Raw genomic sequence first — 18377 nt, forward strand, 5'->3', positions numbered from 1 at the left:
TTGGGGGGGATCGTGCAGGAGCTGCTGACCTTGCGTGGATGCTGATTTTCTGTTCACCTGTGACCCCAGAAAAGCTGGGGGGGCACGGAGTGCCCCACCATGTGGAGGGGGGTGGGCACCAGCAAGGGCAGGCCAGCCGGGCTGGCCTGTCCGTCCACCCGGCTAATGTTGCCGAATGATGTAATTCTTGAGCGAAAACACACGTGGTCATTAAACACGAGCGCTCTGCTTGAGAGGAGCGACACGGGAGCGGATGGGTGGATGGGTACGGGGACGAGCATCTTTGCAGCGGTTCCAGCGGGCTCAGGGCTGTGATGCGGCTGGTGGGGATGGATGCAGACCTGGGTCAGGGCTGGTGGGGATCCAGACCCCTGGTCGGAGCTGGCCGGGGGTCTGGGCAATGCATCCTTGGTCTGTGTGTGTGCAAAACATGCAGAGAGCAGGGCTGTGCAAGCGGCCTTGCTGGAAATCATAACTGGGGCAGCTGGCCACCTCTAGCAGCTTCTATCTCTTGCCAGTGAAACGGCTCGGACTTTTTGAAAGAGTGTTTTGTACCTAGAAAGAATAGATGCAAGGCAAGATCTCCACACCCCTGGCACTCGCGCCGGGGAACGGGATCCAAGCCCTTTGCGATTTGGCCGGGGCAGAGCCGAGTGCTCCGTGAGCTGCCCGCGGGGAAGGGCTGGGAGCATTCCCCGAAGCTCATCAAGTGTCGGGGAAAAGCTGTGTGATTCAGCCGATGCCAGGACAGCACCGCTACGGGTACAGACTGATGAGAAAAGGAGAAGGCAGAAAATATTTCCCCCTCGAGGAGGGCCCATGTGGAAAAGAGGGGGTTTGCTGCATAGTGCAATATTTGGGTGAGAAAACCCACCATGGGGGCTGGAGCAAAAGCACCTGGGACCACATCCAGGACCTGCCTGTACCGGCGTGGAGGCAGGTGAAGGGCTGGGGGCTTTGCTGGGAGCCGTGGCAGCTGTGGGGAGGATGTTTTGTGCAGCCGGTCCCTGATGTGGGTCCCATTGCAGCAGCTGGCAGGCGTAGGTTGCACACGGTTCCCCAAAATGCTGACATAGTTGCTGGGGGAGATGCCGAACAGCTTTACCCTGCTGTTGCACACACACCGAGCTGTCCCGGGGGTAACACTGACATGCAAAACACAGAAGTAAACACCCCTTTGCCATAGTTACGGAGGAGCCCCTCACCTGCCTCCCCCCGGACCCAAATCCTGCTCCGCGCTGTTGACAGTGTTGTCATAGGAAACGGCGCCAGCTAACGGGGTGTGACGGGCTTTACGGTGCCTGTGTGGGAGCGCACGGGATGCTCTCAAAGGAAAGGTATGTGCGAGGGGCAGGTCACAGGAACACCGGTGAGAGAGGCCCCTCTGAGGTGTCCGGTCCCGGCACTGGTTCCTGGCAGCACCGTCACCCCTCAGGGTGGTCTGGGCTACAAATCTGCCAAGGATGGGGATCCACCACCTCTCCAGGGACCTGTCCTGGGACTGCACCACCCTCCTGGGGAAGAAGTTTTCCTGATCTGGACCTAAGATGTGTTTGCAGCTGGCGATATCCTGAAATGCCCAGGGCAGCACCCATGGGAAGCCCTGCGTTTCTTGGGCTCTGAGAGAAGAGATGGAGAGGAGATACGTGGTGCGGGTGGTGGTGGAGAAGTGGCCCAGTGCTCTGTGATTGGATGCAAATTAAGGGCAAGCTGGATGAGAGAGGATTGCGCATCCTGAAGTGGATAGCAGTGACCAGGACACATCACACTTCTGTCCTGCGTCTGCATTTCTGCAAGGGACCAGCTGCGGCAGCTGGTGCCTGTGCCAGGAGAGATGCAGCCGCAGGAACAAGGGACAGGGAGCGGTTGGGGATGCAGCAGGGCCACTGCCGGTCCTCGCTGCTGCCGCGCGCTGATGCTGGAGCTGAAATAGTGTGGCTTTTTCATGGTCTTGGGGAAGCTGGGGCTGCTCTGTGGGTTTGGTCCAGCCATTCTGACTAGCATTGTGTTGGCCAAAATTTTCATTTCACCTGCTCATCTCTCTGCTGAGCAAGTGTCTCGTGTTTGGCCACTGTGTGTCTTCCAGAAAGGTGGTGCAGGCTTCATCTGAAGTCCCAAGGGACAGGGAAGCTGCCTCATCCCGTGGTTGAGCATCCTTGTTTTCCTGCCTTGGTTCACCAGCTGCTAATTGTTAATGAACAGGTTATCACTCCTGTAGTTGCTGCAAAGGGAAAGCTTAAAACGAAAGAGTCTGATTGAAATAGAAATCTCCGTAAGTCTGTCTGCTGCATCCCAGGGCATGGGGCAGGAGGGGGAGGCAGGTTCTAAGGCACGAACAGGGCTCTGTTGTACCTGGGAAACAAGTCAAGTCTCCTCTCAGTCTTATTTTTGGCAAGCGAAACCTTCAGGCTTGTCAAGTTCATCTTTTGGAGGTATTTTCACCAGCCCGCGGTCCCCTCCATGGCTCTCTCCTGAACCAGCTCTGACATCGGCAGCCAGGTCCAAGCGATGGGCAGCAGGGAGGTGACCAGTCACCACCCCAGCACGTGGCTGCGGCTGTAGCTCCGGTGTTTTCTCACCAGAAACCTGGATAACCCCTGCTCATCAGGGGCTGGAACGTCAACCGCTGCTCATACGGGGCTGGAACGTCAACCGCTGCTCATACCAGTCATCCAGGAGCCACAGGTTTGGTCTCAGACTGGGCTGGATAGGTAGCTGGTAAAACACCGGCATCCCTTTTGAGGACCACTGGGTGCGATCTGGGGATGGAGTCTCCATCTCTCACTCTGCTGTGGATCCCATCACGTCAGCCCCACGCATTCCCTGGGGGGAACATTCAACCACTCTGCGTGTGGCCCCATGGGACGCCCCTCTGGTACCCAAAGCCACAGCTGAGGGAGCCGTCCCGTCCCTGGCACAAGGCTGGAAGCCACTTCAGAGACCTGGTTCAGCATCATGGGCAGGATCTTCTCAGCTTTCCCCACGTACACTCAGCACTGGGGTGTTTTCCCAAGCCCGTCAAGCGCTGCCAGCACCGCGGGGGTTGTCTGGGGACCGCGGGGGCTCAGACAGCCCTTCCCCGCCAGCTGCCGATCACTGGCAGGTCCTGTCCGTGTGTCAGTTGGGTTTGATTGAGTAACTAACGAGGCTCGTGTGACCCCAGCAGTACCCCGCCCAGTCTGAACTTTCCATTAGCTCGTCTTTCTCTGGCAGGCGCTTCCCGCGGTTCTTATGGGAAGGTTTTGCCAACACAAGGATGCTGCTTGGTGGGACCAGTGCTGGAGCCACAGCCGTGTGCAGCAGAAGGACACTGTTCCTTGGCATGACCAACAGAAACAGCATTGTTCTCCCACGGCCATGGAGGGAGCCAGAGACCTCTCAGGAACATTTATCACCAGAGTCCCGTCAGGGAGAGAAGGGGAGACACCACCCCCAGCCCCTCGGCTGGACACCTAACCCAGGCCCCTCTTTTCTGCCACGTGTGAACAACCAGGAGATGTTTGTGATGATGCCTTCTCTGCACGTTTTGCCTCTTTCTCCTCTCCTTTTCCCTTCTCCTGCAGGTAACCAGGTCTCCTTGTGCTGAGAAGACACGTGAATGTGCAGCACCTGTGAGGCTCAGGTTGTGTAGTGAGTGGTGCAGCCCTGGGACAGCGGTGGTGGCATCTCCATCCTTGGACATGCTCAAAATGTGCCTGGACAAGGCCCTGAGCAGCCTGATCCAGCTTTGGAGTGCTAACTTGATCAGGGGCTCAGCTGCAGACCTCCAGATATCCCTCCCAACCTAAATCCTTCAGTGATTTATATCAAATTCTCTTCGGTATGTATGTAGTTCCGAGAAGCCTTCGGTGATGTATCGCTGAACCGTTATGATCCAACGCTGGCCAAGGAGGGATTTAGTGGTCCTGGCTCCATACATCTCATTCACATCGTCCTTCTCAAGGACAGCTGAACATCTGCCCATAGGTGACTCCAGGCCGTGGCGCAGCCCCGCTCCCCGCTCGGGTGTGAATCCTCTCCTCTCCCTTCCTCCATCCCCGCCACCCGGAGCTTCGCTCACATCTTTGGAGTGGCTGTTTTCGTTCTTTCTGCAGGCTGCTTGTGAGCTTTCCAAGCGTTGATTAAAAGGTACCATCGCTGTAAAACGTGCTGTGCCTGGGTGGATAGAGCTTTCAGCAACTGAAACACAGTGTTTACTGGAACGCGCCACGGCCGTTCTCGGTCAGGACTGTTTCCCTGCCAGATGTCAGCTCTGACCCCCAGCAGTTTCGGCAGTAGAGCTGCTTAAAAATTGGAAGATTGTTTTGTATTCTCGAAACAACAACAACAAAAAAGGGTATGTTTATTATGGAGATATTGCTTTTCACTGCCTGCGTACTCTGAAATGGCCAAAGCGTGTTCAAGGAGACTTTCCTTTCAAATCGCCTTTTGTACAGAGACTGAGGCTGGAAAATATCAACCCAGAAAGGGGAAAACTGAAGCAAGTTGTGGGCAACCGAGCATAGAGATGTAACTGGTAAAACTCAGCCAGAACGTGAACTTTAGACACTGCCTGTGCTCCAGTTTGTGTCTGTAGCACAGAGGGGCCCTAAGGAAAAGGCGGTGGAGCTCTATTATCTCGCAGCCAGATCCTTGTGGTGTTGAGGGGAAACATATAGCAGGCAGGGCTGGGCTGCCTCCCTCCCCTCCCAACGCACCCTGCAAATGCCAGTCGATGGCTCCCAGAGCCCTGATAATCCCCAGCATGAGTCAGAGCCCAAAAATCAAGAGCAGAGCTTCAAATTGCGACTTATTTAAAAAGAAAAAAAAAAAAAAAACCCAACACACACCGGGTATGGTTTCTTGTGTTCTGCTTTTTAAGCCATAAGGTTTATGCCTCCAGCTTTTCTATGAATCCAGAGGGGCTCGACATTTTCCTTTCAGCAAAATGAAACCTGAGCCTCCCTCAGGCACATGACTCCAGGAGATGGGGATTGAAAAACCTGCAAGGGAGTGATGCATTCACTGATGGTGACAAGGCTGTGGGTCCATGGAGACAGCACCATGGGGATGTCCTTTCCCAAAAAGGCTCCTTGCAGGGAGCTGTAAGCCCTCACAGACCCTGGAGGACACCGACCCGTCCTGCTTTGAGGTGACCTGGTGGCTGAGAGGGACCAGATCAGCCATGGGGTGACCTTGAGATAAGTTCCCTGTGCCAAAATGCTTGTCAAGGGGGGAATTTGGTTCAGCAGTAATGTCCAGCCTTCTTATCTGAGTCCCATAGAGGCACCACATGTGTGATTAAAACCCCTGAACTCTGGAGATCTGGCATTTTTTGATCTCCTTGCTGGGAAATGACAGAAAGCCTCCAAAAAAGCTAAAAATGTGCTTTCTGTCAGGGCTGCAGCTGGCTACATACATGCAGACTGTTGGCCTGGTCCCTCTGCCACCCTCCCTGGGACCCACAGCTTCCCCACAGAGAGTTTGTTCATTATTTTTCCCACTAGAGAAGCACTCCCTGCTGCACCCACACCTGGCCTGGTTCTGCCCGGGCAAGTGGAAATGTGGCTGTGGGGTTTAATGGCTCTAACAAAATAACATGGTAAGGAAGGGATGGAGGAGATCGTGGACCTGTGGGACAGCCGTGTCAGAGGGTTTCCACAGTGATGTAGGTGTGAGGCCAGGAGGGTCCAGAGGTTGGGCTGAGAAGGTGGCTGGACCAGGGCAAGGAGAGCTGGAGCAGGACTTGCAGTCGACTGGTGTGACCTGCAGCGAGGGAGACCCAGCTGATGCTGCCAGTTGGGTTGTCTACAGGAGCAAAGGGGTCGCCAATGCAGGAGAGATTTGGTGGGACAAGGAATAGAGGGAACCAGGCACCAAAATCAAGGGGGAGACGGGGAAAGGAGAGCACCATGGAGGGACAAGGAGAAGGATGAGTAGCCTGGTGTTGCAGAGCGGTGACCAAGGAGGAGACACCAGCACCCTTGCAAGGGTCCAGTCCAAGATGGGAGCCTGAAGATCGGAACACGAAATGGAGAGGTCAAACACCATGTGTGATGAAAGGGTCCAACTCTCAGAGCTGGAAAGTGAAAGAGAAGGGACGACATTGCAAGAGGTGTTGGAAACATCCCTCTCAACGTGTCCCCAGTGCATGCTTCCCCCTGAGTGTTCGCTCTGGGGGTAGGAAGGGAGGAGGGACCCCATCCAGTTTGCTATCAGCCTGCAGACCCCCATGTCTCTGGACCACCACCGACACCTGGCACAGTTGGGAGGGATCATGTTGAGGAGCTGCCCCTGTATCTCTCCCAGGGATGTGTGAGGGCTAATCCAGAGCCTCTTCTTGTGATATCCTCCTGGAGATGAAGGTGAGAAACACTGCTAGACCCAGTTTGGGGAGACAGGGAGGTTGTCAAGAGCCCTTGCGCAGCATGTATTGCAATTTTAGGGGCTGTTTGACTGAATGGCTCCTCTCTTTCCCCCAAGCCCCACCATAGGTCTCAGCTTCCCAGGGTGAAACCATGATTTTGTCCACCTCTTGGGGTTTGGCTTCCCTCCTGAAGAGCCCTGCGAGCCGCTTGCCCAGACCTGGCAGGTCTCAATGTCCTTCGGTTCCCATCGGCCTGTCTGGGCTGAGGAGCGAGCCCCAAAACACAGCCCCCCCTCCCCGGGAAGGATCAGCCGTTCGCTGTGCAGTCTGGCAGCGAGCTCCAGCACAAGCGAAGCCCTGGCCCTCCACCAACGCACGCTGTTTCCTCCCGGCCGGCTGGCCAAAAGGAGTCAGATGAGGACATGAGAGGAGCCGGGAGTGCAGGCAGGCGGCGGGGAAGCGGGGGGTAACACAGGGCACCGGGCTGGGTTCGGCGGCTGGACGATGCTGGGGATAAGCCTCAGCCAATGGGAGTGGGAACTGATGGTGGTGGGTCCTGCAGCTCATGTCTTCGTCCAGCTTTTGGGCTGTCTCTGGTTCACCAGGGTCCATCAGCAGCCCCCGGTATTTGGAGTATTTCTCTAGGGTAAGAACTTCCTCACTTTCAGAGAAAAACAACCCATTACTGCCACATCTCCCTCTGCATGGGGTCACAACTGGCACTAAATTTTCCTCCCAGCCTCCAAGTTCCACCTGTTGTTTGGACCAATGGTGTCTCCATCCCTCAGGTCCTTTATTCCTGCTGACATAACAGAGGCTTCGGTGTCCTCGTCTCTGGGGTTCTCAGCACAGGACACACATGGACCTGCTGGAGAGGGGCCAGAGGAGCCCCAGAAATGACCCGAGGCTGGAACAGCTCTGCTGGGAGGACAGGCTGAGAGAGCTGGGGGGTTCAGCTGGAGAAGAGAAGCTCTGGGGAGACCTTATTGCACCTTTCTGTACTTAAAAGAGGCCGGTATGAAAGATGGGGACAGACTTTTAGCAGGGCCTGTTGTGACAGGACAAGAGGTGATGGTTTTAAACTAAAGGAGGGAGATTCAGGCTGGACATGAGGAAGAAATTGTTGGCACTGAGGGTGGTGAGAGCCTGGCCCAGGTTGGCCAGAGAGGTGGTGGCTGAACCATCCCTGCAGACATCCCAGGCCAGGCTGGACGGGGCTCTGAGCAACCTGAGCTGGTGCAGATGTCCCTGCTCATGGCAGGGGGGGCACTGGGGGAGCTGGGAAGGGCCCTCCAACCCAAACTATTCTGTGATTATATGATTTATTCCCAGGAGCAGGGTCCGAACCGGGATAATTCTTCCTACCATGTGCTCATGCGAGCGGGTGTTCAAAACACCCGCTCCCCATGGTGCGAGTGCCCCGGCACGAGCCATCTGCCCAAAACAGAGGATGTTTGTCTTGGGGACACACATGGATGAAGCTCTCGAACAACTTCCAAGTTCACTTCTGCTCTGCCACCCAGATCCTGCTGCTCACAGTAATACTTTGGCCTGACTTGGATAATTAAGGTGTCATTTGTAACTAGCACATGGATAATATTTCAATTTAGTTAATACTTCTCTTACTGCAGAACATTGCCTCAGGCCAGGTGAGCTGCTTGCTGAAGAGGCTTCAGACAAAAAGAGTATTGACAAAGTATTTCACCATTTCAAAGCAAAACGTGGGGGATTTTTCATCCTAGCATGGAACTGGATTATATTTCATGATCAAACAAATAAAGCAAACCCAGACAGCGTGTTTCAGACTGAAACAAGCATTTCACTTTGAATCCAGATTATTAGGGAATTAGTTTTGATTTCGGGGGTAGAAATCACGGAAACACTGGTTTTGGGTAGAACAGATAAACATCGGGCTTTTAGCTGTGCTGGAAATGCTGAAGGTGTTTCCAAGTCCCAGAGGTGCCCCAGCGTGAGCAGGTGAAAGGATGGTGAGTTCTGCGGTGGGTTTGGGAAGGTCCCACCAGCCCCACATGTGCAGACGTGATGGGCGAGAGGTCACCCACCGCAGACACCGTAGGGCCAAGGTCACCCTGCTGCTGTCGTGTGTTAATCCAGCTGGATGCAAAGAGCATCCAAATGCAAAAGGTGAAGAGCAAAGTCCCAGCAAAATGAAAGTAAAGAAGAAAGAGCCATGCGGCGAACTTCCTCAGGGACTACTGCATGAGGGCATCCTCCATATCAGCATCATCTTCATCAGACAGAGGTTTTCAAGTGGCACCTCTGAGGGCAAATATTCTGCCCGGGAGCAGGCATTGCCCTGGGGCGAAGGCGTCTCCCCCCGAGCTGAGCGGGGCTGCGTGGCAGCGGGAGCTGACGATGCTCCTGCCATCTCCGCTGTAGCTGCTTTTCCTCGCAGCACTTCACAACTCAGCACTCTCAAGTTAATTAGAGAACCATATGCCCCTTTCTCGCACATCATAAAAGCGTTGTGTTTAAAGCTGGGTGATAAAAGGGAGCATTAGTCTGGGTCACTGCAAGGCTCTGATCTCAGCTCGGCTCCACGCGCTGCCTCGCTCTTCTGGACCGCTCTCAGACCAGGTGGAAGCAATGTTTGAGTCCATCTGAACTCGCTTTCCTGCCAGCTTGCTGGACAGACTACCAAGTATTTTACAGCTCTCTCCCAGGCACGGTTTGTTCTCTAACACCCTCCTGCAGCCTGTCCCTGTTTCACTCTGCCGGCTCTCTCCTGCACCGGGTGCAGAGTTTCCAGCTCCCAAAGGGAACTCAGGACCTCGCCTGATGTCAGCTCGCAGCAGTGGTCAGCAGGTCTACCCCTGCTTTTGGTCTCAAGGCGGCTTCAGACTCTTCCAGGTGTCCATGGACCCTGCAGCCTGATCTCTGCCAGGGCACACAAGGGTACAGGGCATGTCCCCAAGCCGTGGTTCTGAGTGCAACCCTGTGGGACATGGGATCATAAGGCAGTGGGTACATGGAGACAGCTGGTCCAGCTGCTCTTGTGACAGTTACTGTATATATCCAGAGATCTCCTCTTTCCTCCCCTCTGCCTGGAGGACACAGTTCTCTCCCATCCTAATGTGTAAGGCAGAATAACATGCCAGATGTTTTATGTTAAAAGCTCCCTTTTCCTTCTTTCCGTTTTATTTAAAGAGTCTCAGACGGGGAGGTGAGGACCCTGTCTGCTCTGGTGAAGACCACCTAATCTGATTAGGTCCCTTTTGGCACAAGGCGTATCCAGGCTGCTATCAACTCAAATTTTGAACATGAGATGGAGTACAACCCTTGGCCAAGAACCATGAGGGCTGTGCATGACTGACGAGCAGGAGAGCTATGGAGCTGCAGAAAGCGCCTGCAGCATCCTGCATGCTGCTGTGGCTGCCCCGAGAAGTCCAGACTTCTGCAGAATCACTGGTATTGTGAGACCATGCAGCTCAAGGAGGTCACCAGAGGGACCTGGCAGCCACCTGCAGAGGGATCTGAACTGGGAAAAATCCTCCTGGTGGTGCATCTGCTGCTTCCCAAGGAAGTGTGTGTGCCAGCCCAGCTGCCCCAGGCTGAATGGCAGGGTCACCATGGCCAGGGTCCATCACAGGGCATGTATCCCCTGTGTCCTCTGAGCAAGCACTGAAGGATGGGGAGATAAGAACCACCTGCTGGTCCATGCACCAGGAGCCTGGGCTTGAAGGATGGAGATAGTGCTGAGAAGAGCATGTCCAGTGGCTGAAGAGGCGGAAAGTCACTGAATCACAGGCTGTTTGAGGTTGGCAAGGACCTCTGGAGGTTGTCTTGCCCAGTCCCCTGCTCAAGCACGGTCACCTGAGAGCAAGTTGCCCACAGACCATGTCCATTGGACTGTGTCCATGACTTGGAACATGTCCAGGTCCTATTGCTGAGATGGATAGTGGAAAAGAGCTGTAGCCTGGGAAAGGTCAAAACAACATCCTCTGGTGGAGCTAATCCTTCTGGTCCTGTGTGGGTCTCCCAGCAGCTTTCTCACCTGCAAGCCCATGGCACTATGACTTTCTCTGCTGTGGCACCAGGACCATGATCAGCATCTGGAGGTTGGTCTGCTGGGGAAGACTCTGGGCAGTGGACACCTCACCCCCTTGTCCTCTCCAGGGACAGTGACTGCACCAGTCTTGCAGGGAAGATGTACCAGCGATGAGGAGCCCAGCAGAGCCCCAGCAGAGTACTGGTGCCATTACAACCCCTTTGGACATGGATTTCTGAATCTCCAAGGTGTCCCTCAGCCCCAGCACAGCAGAGGAGGCTTGGGGTGGTGTACAGTTCATCCCTGCCCAGGCAGGCACCCAGAGTACTCCTTGGCTGAGGGACAGCCCTGTCCTGCTCTGCCAGCCCAGCATCCCTGGGACCTGGCTGCAGAGACGGCGAGGAGGCCAAGCTGTGAGCAGTGAGCCCCGTGTTATTTTTGCTGCGCTCAGAGCTTTGCCCCACGTTCCTGTTTCCTTGTGCTATGTTTAGACAAGTTTGCAGGACACGTTTGCTCCAGCTCCAAAAACAGCTTTTTTTTTTCTGCAAGAATCTGAAGCCTGACAAGAGAGGGGCCAGTGAAAGCCAAGGCAAGTTCCCGGGGTCTGTGTGCCTGGGCGGAAAGCATGAGCCATGTTGGCGTTGGGCTTCCCTGGGCTTAGCAGGATTGGCTTGATCCTCTCTCAGTGGGTGTGGGTGGATAATCTCCATCTCACACACGGCATTGCCAGGGTTCAGGGCATTTTATTGTGGTCTGCTGGATGGAGCACTGTGGGAGGACAGGGAGACTGGCTGTCCCACACCCCTTGCTCTTGATGCACCCTTGGAAGAGCAGGATAGAGACCTCAGGGGTGCATCTCTCCCAAGCCCTTGCATGGTGGATCCTGTTGAGCTCATATCTGCCCCCTGAATGTCATTATGGCTTCATGGCCAGTTGTCCAGCTCTCCTTGCTGGCCAAGACCTGGGAAAGTGGGGTCACCTTTCAGTAAGACAAGTGTTAAATGTTCCCCTTCCTCCCCTGGCTCTGGCAACTGAGCGCTCATCTCTGCAGTGCCTGAGTGGGGAGATTATTAAGCGAATATGAACATCCTTGAGTCTAATCCACACGCAAATGCAAAGTTAAATTGAAACCAGAAGATGGCTTTAGCAGCACAGTTTATAGCCTTTAACCCTTGGGTGACATGAACAGGACTCCCCCTGTAGCGCCAGGAGAAGGTGGCCCACCTTAACCCCCAAGCAGGGTGTGGGGAGAAGGAGGTCCACAGGACAGCTGTGGTCACAGGTGATGTCTGCGCTGCCCCTCCATGTGCCTGCACCCAGGTGTGCACCAGGACAAGGACAGTCACTGATGTGCATGGCAGCATCCCAAAGGACAGAGGCATCTCCCAGCTCTGTGTGTGCCCTGGGATGGTCCCACCATGCACCCAGAAGAGCTCCCAGCTGCCCTGCACCCACTTGGAGACACGCAGACAACTTTGGAGGAACTGGGAGGAAAACATATGCCCCAGATAGAAGTCCTGACACACCTTGCTACGAACGCTTTTGGGGGATCCATGCAGGATGCCCAGAGACCCTGGTCCTCTCTCCAACCTGCCCATGTCAATGCTATACCTCAGAGGAGACACTCAACGGTGGTGACACACTTGACCCTGAGGGTTCAGAGTCCCCATAGTGGGGTCCAACAGGATGGATAAGGCAAATTGCAAAGTGGCCCTGGTCACGGTGCAAAGGGAGAGGGTTGGGGTGAGGAGGGGGAATGGAGAGGTGGTGAGACTTGCCCATGGTGAGCGAGGGCAAAGCAGTTGGCTTTGCTCAAGGAGGGAGCCTTGGGCAATCAGACATTTCCAGTGTGTAGGCAGAGCCACATCAGCCTGTGGTCATCTGCCTGCTGCCTCAGGCTATGCCTGCCCCAGTCCCTCCTTCCCTCTCCCTTTCAACCTCCTCTTCTTCACCTGCCATTCCCTGCCCTCTTCTCTTCCACTTGCTCCATGGTTCATGTTCTCTACAGCCCGTCATCACCCCAGTGCCCTGTCACCAGAGCCGAACCGGGACCACGCTGTGGGGCTTTCCCTCTCTGGCACACTCTCCTGGTCTGTGCAAACCCCACATTGAATCCCAAAAACCTTCCTTGGGCTGGGATTTCTCCGAGACTCCCATCTACCCATGGTCTCCCCGCCATGCTCATGCTAGCAGCCCATGGAGGCACGAAAGGCTAGGCAGGAGGAAGGGTGAGCGAAGGGACGCGGAGCATGTCCGAGCGCGCGGGTCCTGGGGCAGCGTGTTCCAGGGAGCACAGGCAGCTGCCAGCGAGAGTGAAGGTGCACAGGAGAAGGCTTAGGACATGGTTGGCAGGACCACTGCTGCCCCTGCTCCAACAACCACAGAAATATGTAAATGAGAAACTCGGCCCCTTATTTATGAGACTTCACGATTCATTTTTCATTTGGGGAATGTGAACGAACAAAAATATGAAATATTTCTCTGATGACACAGTTTCCACCCAGAAAGCACATTCCTTGGAGGCGATGTGCATGTGCACTGGGGCCACATGGGACCAAGACTGGACCCTGGTACAAGCTCCACTTCATGAAAGGGTGAAGGCTGCGGGGCCAAGTCGCACAGCAAAGCTGTGGTGGGAGAGCAATAAGGGTCTTGCTAAACTGAAAAGCCCTGCTGGGGTGCTGGAAGGGACAGAGCTGAGAGCAGGGGACAGAGCTGAGCCGGGTCCAAGGGGAGAGAAGGCAGATTGCATCTCCTGGTCCTCCTCCTTTACAACTAGAGCAAGGATTCAAACTCCTGCTGCACACTGGAAAGAGATTTTCTCCTCCCAACATCTACAAAATATTAAATCCTGGCAGTGCATGAATTTCTCGAGGATGTGCAAGTATCCCTGTTTATTGCCTTAACAGTTAAAATTCATTACCCGCTGGCTCCTTCAGAATGGCTCCTCCAGGTCAGTGTTTCCATGTCTTCCATAAGCCCTATGATGAAAATCCACACAACTAGAATCTATAGTACCTATGCATTTAGTATCTACACTATAAAGACCACAATCTCATGGGCCAGACCTTGCTGCCTCCCAGCAGCACCATAGGATCATAGAACCATAGAATTGTTTTGGTTGGAAAAAGACCCTCAAGATCATCAAGTCCAACCACTAACCGAACACTGTCACTGACCCATGTGCCTGAGAACCTCATCTCCGTCTGTTCAACCCCTCTAGGGATGATGACTCCACCACTGCCCTGGGCAGCCTGTTCCAATGCCTGACAACCATTTCCATGCAGAAATTTTTCTTAATATCCAATCTAAACCTCCAGTTAGATGCTAAACATCCAGAAGATGCTGTCCTGAGAATGGGACAGGGATGGGAGGCTCGCAGGGCTCCAGGCAGACCTGTCTCAGGGCTAGGGGTGGCTGATGAGCCCCTCACCTTTGCTGGCCCTCCCCAGCCCACACTGACCTATTCCCATGGGCGCTGCATTGAGCTGGAGCCAGTCCTTTTAGGACTGTGGTAGGTGGGCTTTCCTGAGCTGAGACCACCCCTGGGTTTGATTGCCTGGGGACATCGCCATGAGTCACCCTATGGTGGCTGCACCATTGATCTCACAAGAAATACAATGCATTTAGGATGGGGAGCATCCTGAGATTACCTTTGATCTCCACTCTTGTATCCACATACCGACTTGTCTCTTTATTGACTTAGCTAGAATCTTTCGCTATTTGTTTGAACTACCTTTGCAAGGTCCTGCTCAGCTTGACTTCTGGCAATTCCCATTTACGCTGGGCACTTCCAGGTCCCCAGAGCTGCTTTTACCTGAAGATCTGTCCCATCTCTTTAAGCTCTGTTCATTCTCACTGTGATTTTTGGTGGGCAAGCCACTCTTCTTGCAGGGGGTACCAAATAGGTTTATACTTTTGTCTTGAAAACCCTGTCATCCTCTGGTACATTCAGCCTCTGAGCTTTTCGGTTCAGTTGACTTCGGTGGCTGGGTCCCTAAACTTCTCCGAATACGGGAAAGAGAAATACCCCACTTGAACCATGGATCTGGCAGAGGCTATTCTTCAGTTTGTTTTAGATGAAACCTCCGTGGTCAATGTGCACGTTCTGCAACGGACGTTTCTATCGTGTCTCCCAACAGCAAAGACCAAGTCTGAAATAGTAAATTCTGGAGCCATCTATCAGCTGCCACGTCCCAGAATAGTCGGTAGCATTTGCTCTCCAATCTATATCTGGAAGTGAAAGGCTCCCAGTGTGACAGCAGGATTTATGAGCAGTCGTGATTAAGGGGCATACCCAGACTGCTTGCTCCGGTGCCTAAAAAGGACTGGAGCACAATCAATGTGAATGGTCCCCCAGGCCATGCTGGGCTCCAGTTCCACAGGTCCGTGTTAGGAGAAGCAGGGTTCAGCCAGTGCATCTCTCCATGGGGCCTCTCTGCCCCAGCTCCTCAGGGGATGGAGACAAGGACCCCATCCCACCCATCATATTTCCTCCACAGTGGCTGCAGTTACTCCAGCACAGAATCGTCAAATGATAGAACCACAGAACAGTTTGGGTTGAAGGGCCCTTCCCAGCTCCCCCAGTGCCCCCCCTGCCATGAGCAGGGACATCTGCACCAGCTCAGGTTGCTCAGAGCCCCGTCCAGCCTGGCCTGGGATGTCTCCAGGGATGGTTCAGCCACCACCTCTCTGGCCAACCTGGGCCGGGCTCTCACCACCCTCAGGGCCAACAATTTCTTCCTCATGTCTGGCCTGAATCTCCCTCTTTTAGTTTAAAACCATCATTCCTTGTCCTATCACAACAGGCCCTGCTCAAAAGTCTGTCCCCATCTTTCTTATTGGACCCTTTTAAGTACGAAAAGGCCACACTAATGTCTCTCCCGAGCTTCTCTTCTCCAGGCTGAACAACCTCAAGTCTCTCAGCCTGTCCTCCCAGCAGAGCTGTTCCAGCTCTCTGAGAACTTCTGTGGCACTTGATCATCTTTGTGGTCCTGAGTTGACCCAAAAATACCTGAGTACCACCATGCTCATGCAATGCTTCCCTCCACAGCCTCCTTTTTATGAGGTGCAGGTCCCAATCTGGAGGCAACCACAGCGCTCTGGAGAAGCCTGTTTCTCTGCACAGTCCTGGAGATATTTATCCTTTTCCCAAAGCAAAGCCTGCACCCAAAGTCAGTGAAGCCTCAACCACATCAACCCTCAAAGCCCTTTCATCTGAGCAGGTTTCTGGCACATCCACAGTGATGTACTACATTTCTGCATGGCACTCACCATCATGGGGTCACCCCATGCCCTTCACGCATCCCCTGTGTCCTGCTCACATCTCCCTTCACCACAGCCATGTCTCACACCAGACATCCTGTGATGAGATACAAGGGCTCCTGCCACAGCCCACACATCTCTCCATGGTTTTGGCCTCAGTCGTGTTGCTTGATGAACCTGGTATTGTCCTCTGCTTAACCCAAGCACCTGCCCAACCACTCATCCCCTTCAGCTGGGCACTTGGTTGACCACGCTCGCTATGAGCAGACACCTGTGTCTGTCAGGTGGTGACACCAGAGGGGCAAAGTCATGGTGATTTGTACCTTCACTAATTTCTGCAATGCCCAGATTAGCTCTTGATGGGACTTAGTGTTGTATTTGTGTTGGGATGACTATAAAAAAATGACATGCTGGAGTGACTCCAGGGCTCACCAAGATCGTAAGGGGCTGGAGTATGTGATACACGAGGAGAAGCTGAGGGAAGTGGGTGTCTTCAGCTAAGGGACTTTCTAATTGCTGTCATCAGCTGCCTAATGAGTAACAAAGACAGAGCCAGAGTCTTCTCAGAGGTGTGTGGCGAAGGATCCAGGGGCAACCGACACAAGTTGTGGCAAGGGAAAATCCAGCGTGACGTGAAGAAAAAGATTTTCACTGCGAGGGTGAAAATCCTCCTTGGAGATGTTCAAAACTGGCCTGGACAAAGCTCAAAGACACCTGGTCTCTCCTTGGAGCTAGCCCTGCTTCGAGGAGGAGGTTGGACGGGGTCACCAGAGATCCCTCCCAGCCTGCAGCTCTGTGCCATACTACGATGTCCTGCATACTTTGGTGAGCAACACATGTTCTAGGCTTTCATTCCAATTAATGGAGCTTTTTTTCACCGAATATAAACAGTCTGCTCTTTTCAGGAAAATCTGCCGGCCTCTCTTCAGAGCCAGGGAGCCACATTGCCGGTTATAGCCCGGCCATTGATTTACTGGTGTGACCACGGCCAAGTTGGACAGCATCTCCACACCGAGATCCAGCATCCTTGAAATGCAGGAGAAACCCAGTCTATCAGCTGGTCCATCTCATCCTAATCCAGCACAGGGCCTTCGCAACGATCAGCATAATAAGCTTGCAGATGAAAGCCACTGGGGGAGTGCATCCATCATCGTTAGCCTGATTAGAGCTAATTCACAACACGTCGGTTTTCTAGAGATTGTGTCTTTTTTCTCTGCCCCGCTTCCTGTTTGCAAGCAGATTGCAGCAGTCTTTAATTAATTGTGGCTTGAAATTGTTCAGGCACTTCTCAGGGAATAAATCTTCCTCGACTGAACAGGGCGTTTCGCAGCTCAGGCACAACCCCAAGGGGGAGAGAAACGTCTCCCCGGGCAGGGTTGTGTCTGTGTCCGAAAGCACTTGCCCTGCGCTCGGTCGGTGCCAAGGCCCGGGGCTGACCCCCGTCCTCTGTGCGTTTTGGAGCTGAGCACTCCTGCTCCTTCGCCGTTCCAAGGGCTGAGCTCTCTCCTGCTCGTGAACGGCCGGTACAAAGCGTCTGCAGCCGAATCCCGACCTGCCCGTGGAATCCAAGCGAATTTTCCTTGGGAATTACTTTCACTACTTGCTCTGCTGTTGCTGTCAGAAGGCCACGAGAAGTGATTGCCATAATGATGGTTGAAATCCAGTTTCCCTTCTAAGTCTTTTTTTATATTATTTAGAGCTCAAATCAACTCTTTTTGGTTGAAAGTTTCCACTCTTGGGCTCAAGCCAAAAGCAGATTTTTCAAGAAATTGGAACCGACTGAGTTCAGTCATTTCTGAGTCACACACATGGAAAAATACACATTTCCCCCTCACACTTCACGGAGACACTTTGGACATGTACGACTCAAAACCAGCTGGATCATGAGACTTCAGACTTGGCTTATTTGAGAGTCCACACCAAGGTGTAGAAATCAAGCCAGGTTTGGAGAAGCTTGTGTTGGCGTTTTCACACTTTCCCTCCCCAAAAGAGCCATCAGCTGGTGCGCAAGGGGCAAGAAGACATGCTGTTCTCTCCCCCTTTTCTTTACATTTCTCTCTCCAATTGGATAATCCCAGGGGATTAGCATTTAAAATAATGAATGTTTAAAGTTAGCAAGAGAAGAATTCCAGCAATGTTCAATTCTTCCTGAGCCCCTTAAATGGAGTCGAGCTGAGGGGGCCTCAAACAGGGAGACCTCAGTCAGCTTCAGAAGTCAAATGGAGTAAACACAGGCAACGGTCCCTTCCTTGGTCTAGGACAAATGTACGGCGACTCTCTTACCCCAAACAGCCGAGTGCCTTGGTCAGCGTTGGTCTAACCAGCCCCGTTGCAGACCAAGGTGGTGGGGAGCAGTTGCTCCATGGCATTTGTTCTAGAGCAGCCCAAAGGGTTTCATGTGGCTGGTCTGGAACTGAAGCGTGGCAGAGGCAGGAACGGAAGCCAATGTCTTAGACGCCAAACGTTTAACCACAAACCCTGTCATTCTTCCCTCAATGAATTGTGTCAAGACCGCACAAATCTTGCTGCTGGAAATTTCTGACTTCCCCTCCTTGGCTCCCTAAGGTGGTTGCTGGGCATGGAGTGAACAGTCACCATGACGCACCGAAGGTAGCTCCTGTGACAAGTGAGCATGCTTGTCCAGATGAGTGGTGTGTGGTTGTCACCAGACCTGCACTTTTGCACCCGAGCCATCAGCTCGGGGGGGGTCAGTCTCCATCCCCGCCCTACAGGCATGGGGCACCTCCAGGTCTGGGG

This window comes from Caloenas nicobarica, chromosome 17 (assembly GCF_036013445.1).
Source record: "Caloenas nicobarica isolate bCalNic1 chromosome 17, bCalNic1.hap1, whole genome shotgun sequence".
In the NCBI taxonomy this organism is placed as follows: Eukaryota; Metazoa; Chordata; class Aves; order Columbiformes; family Columbidae; genus Caloenas; species Caloenas nicobarica.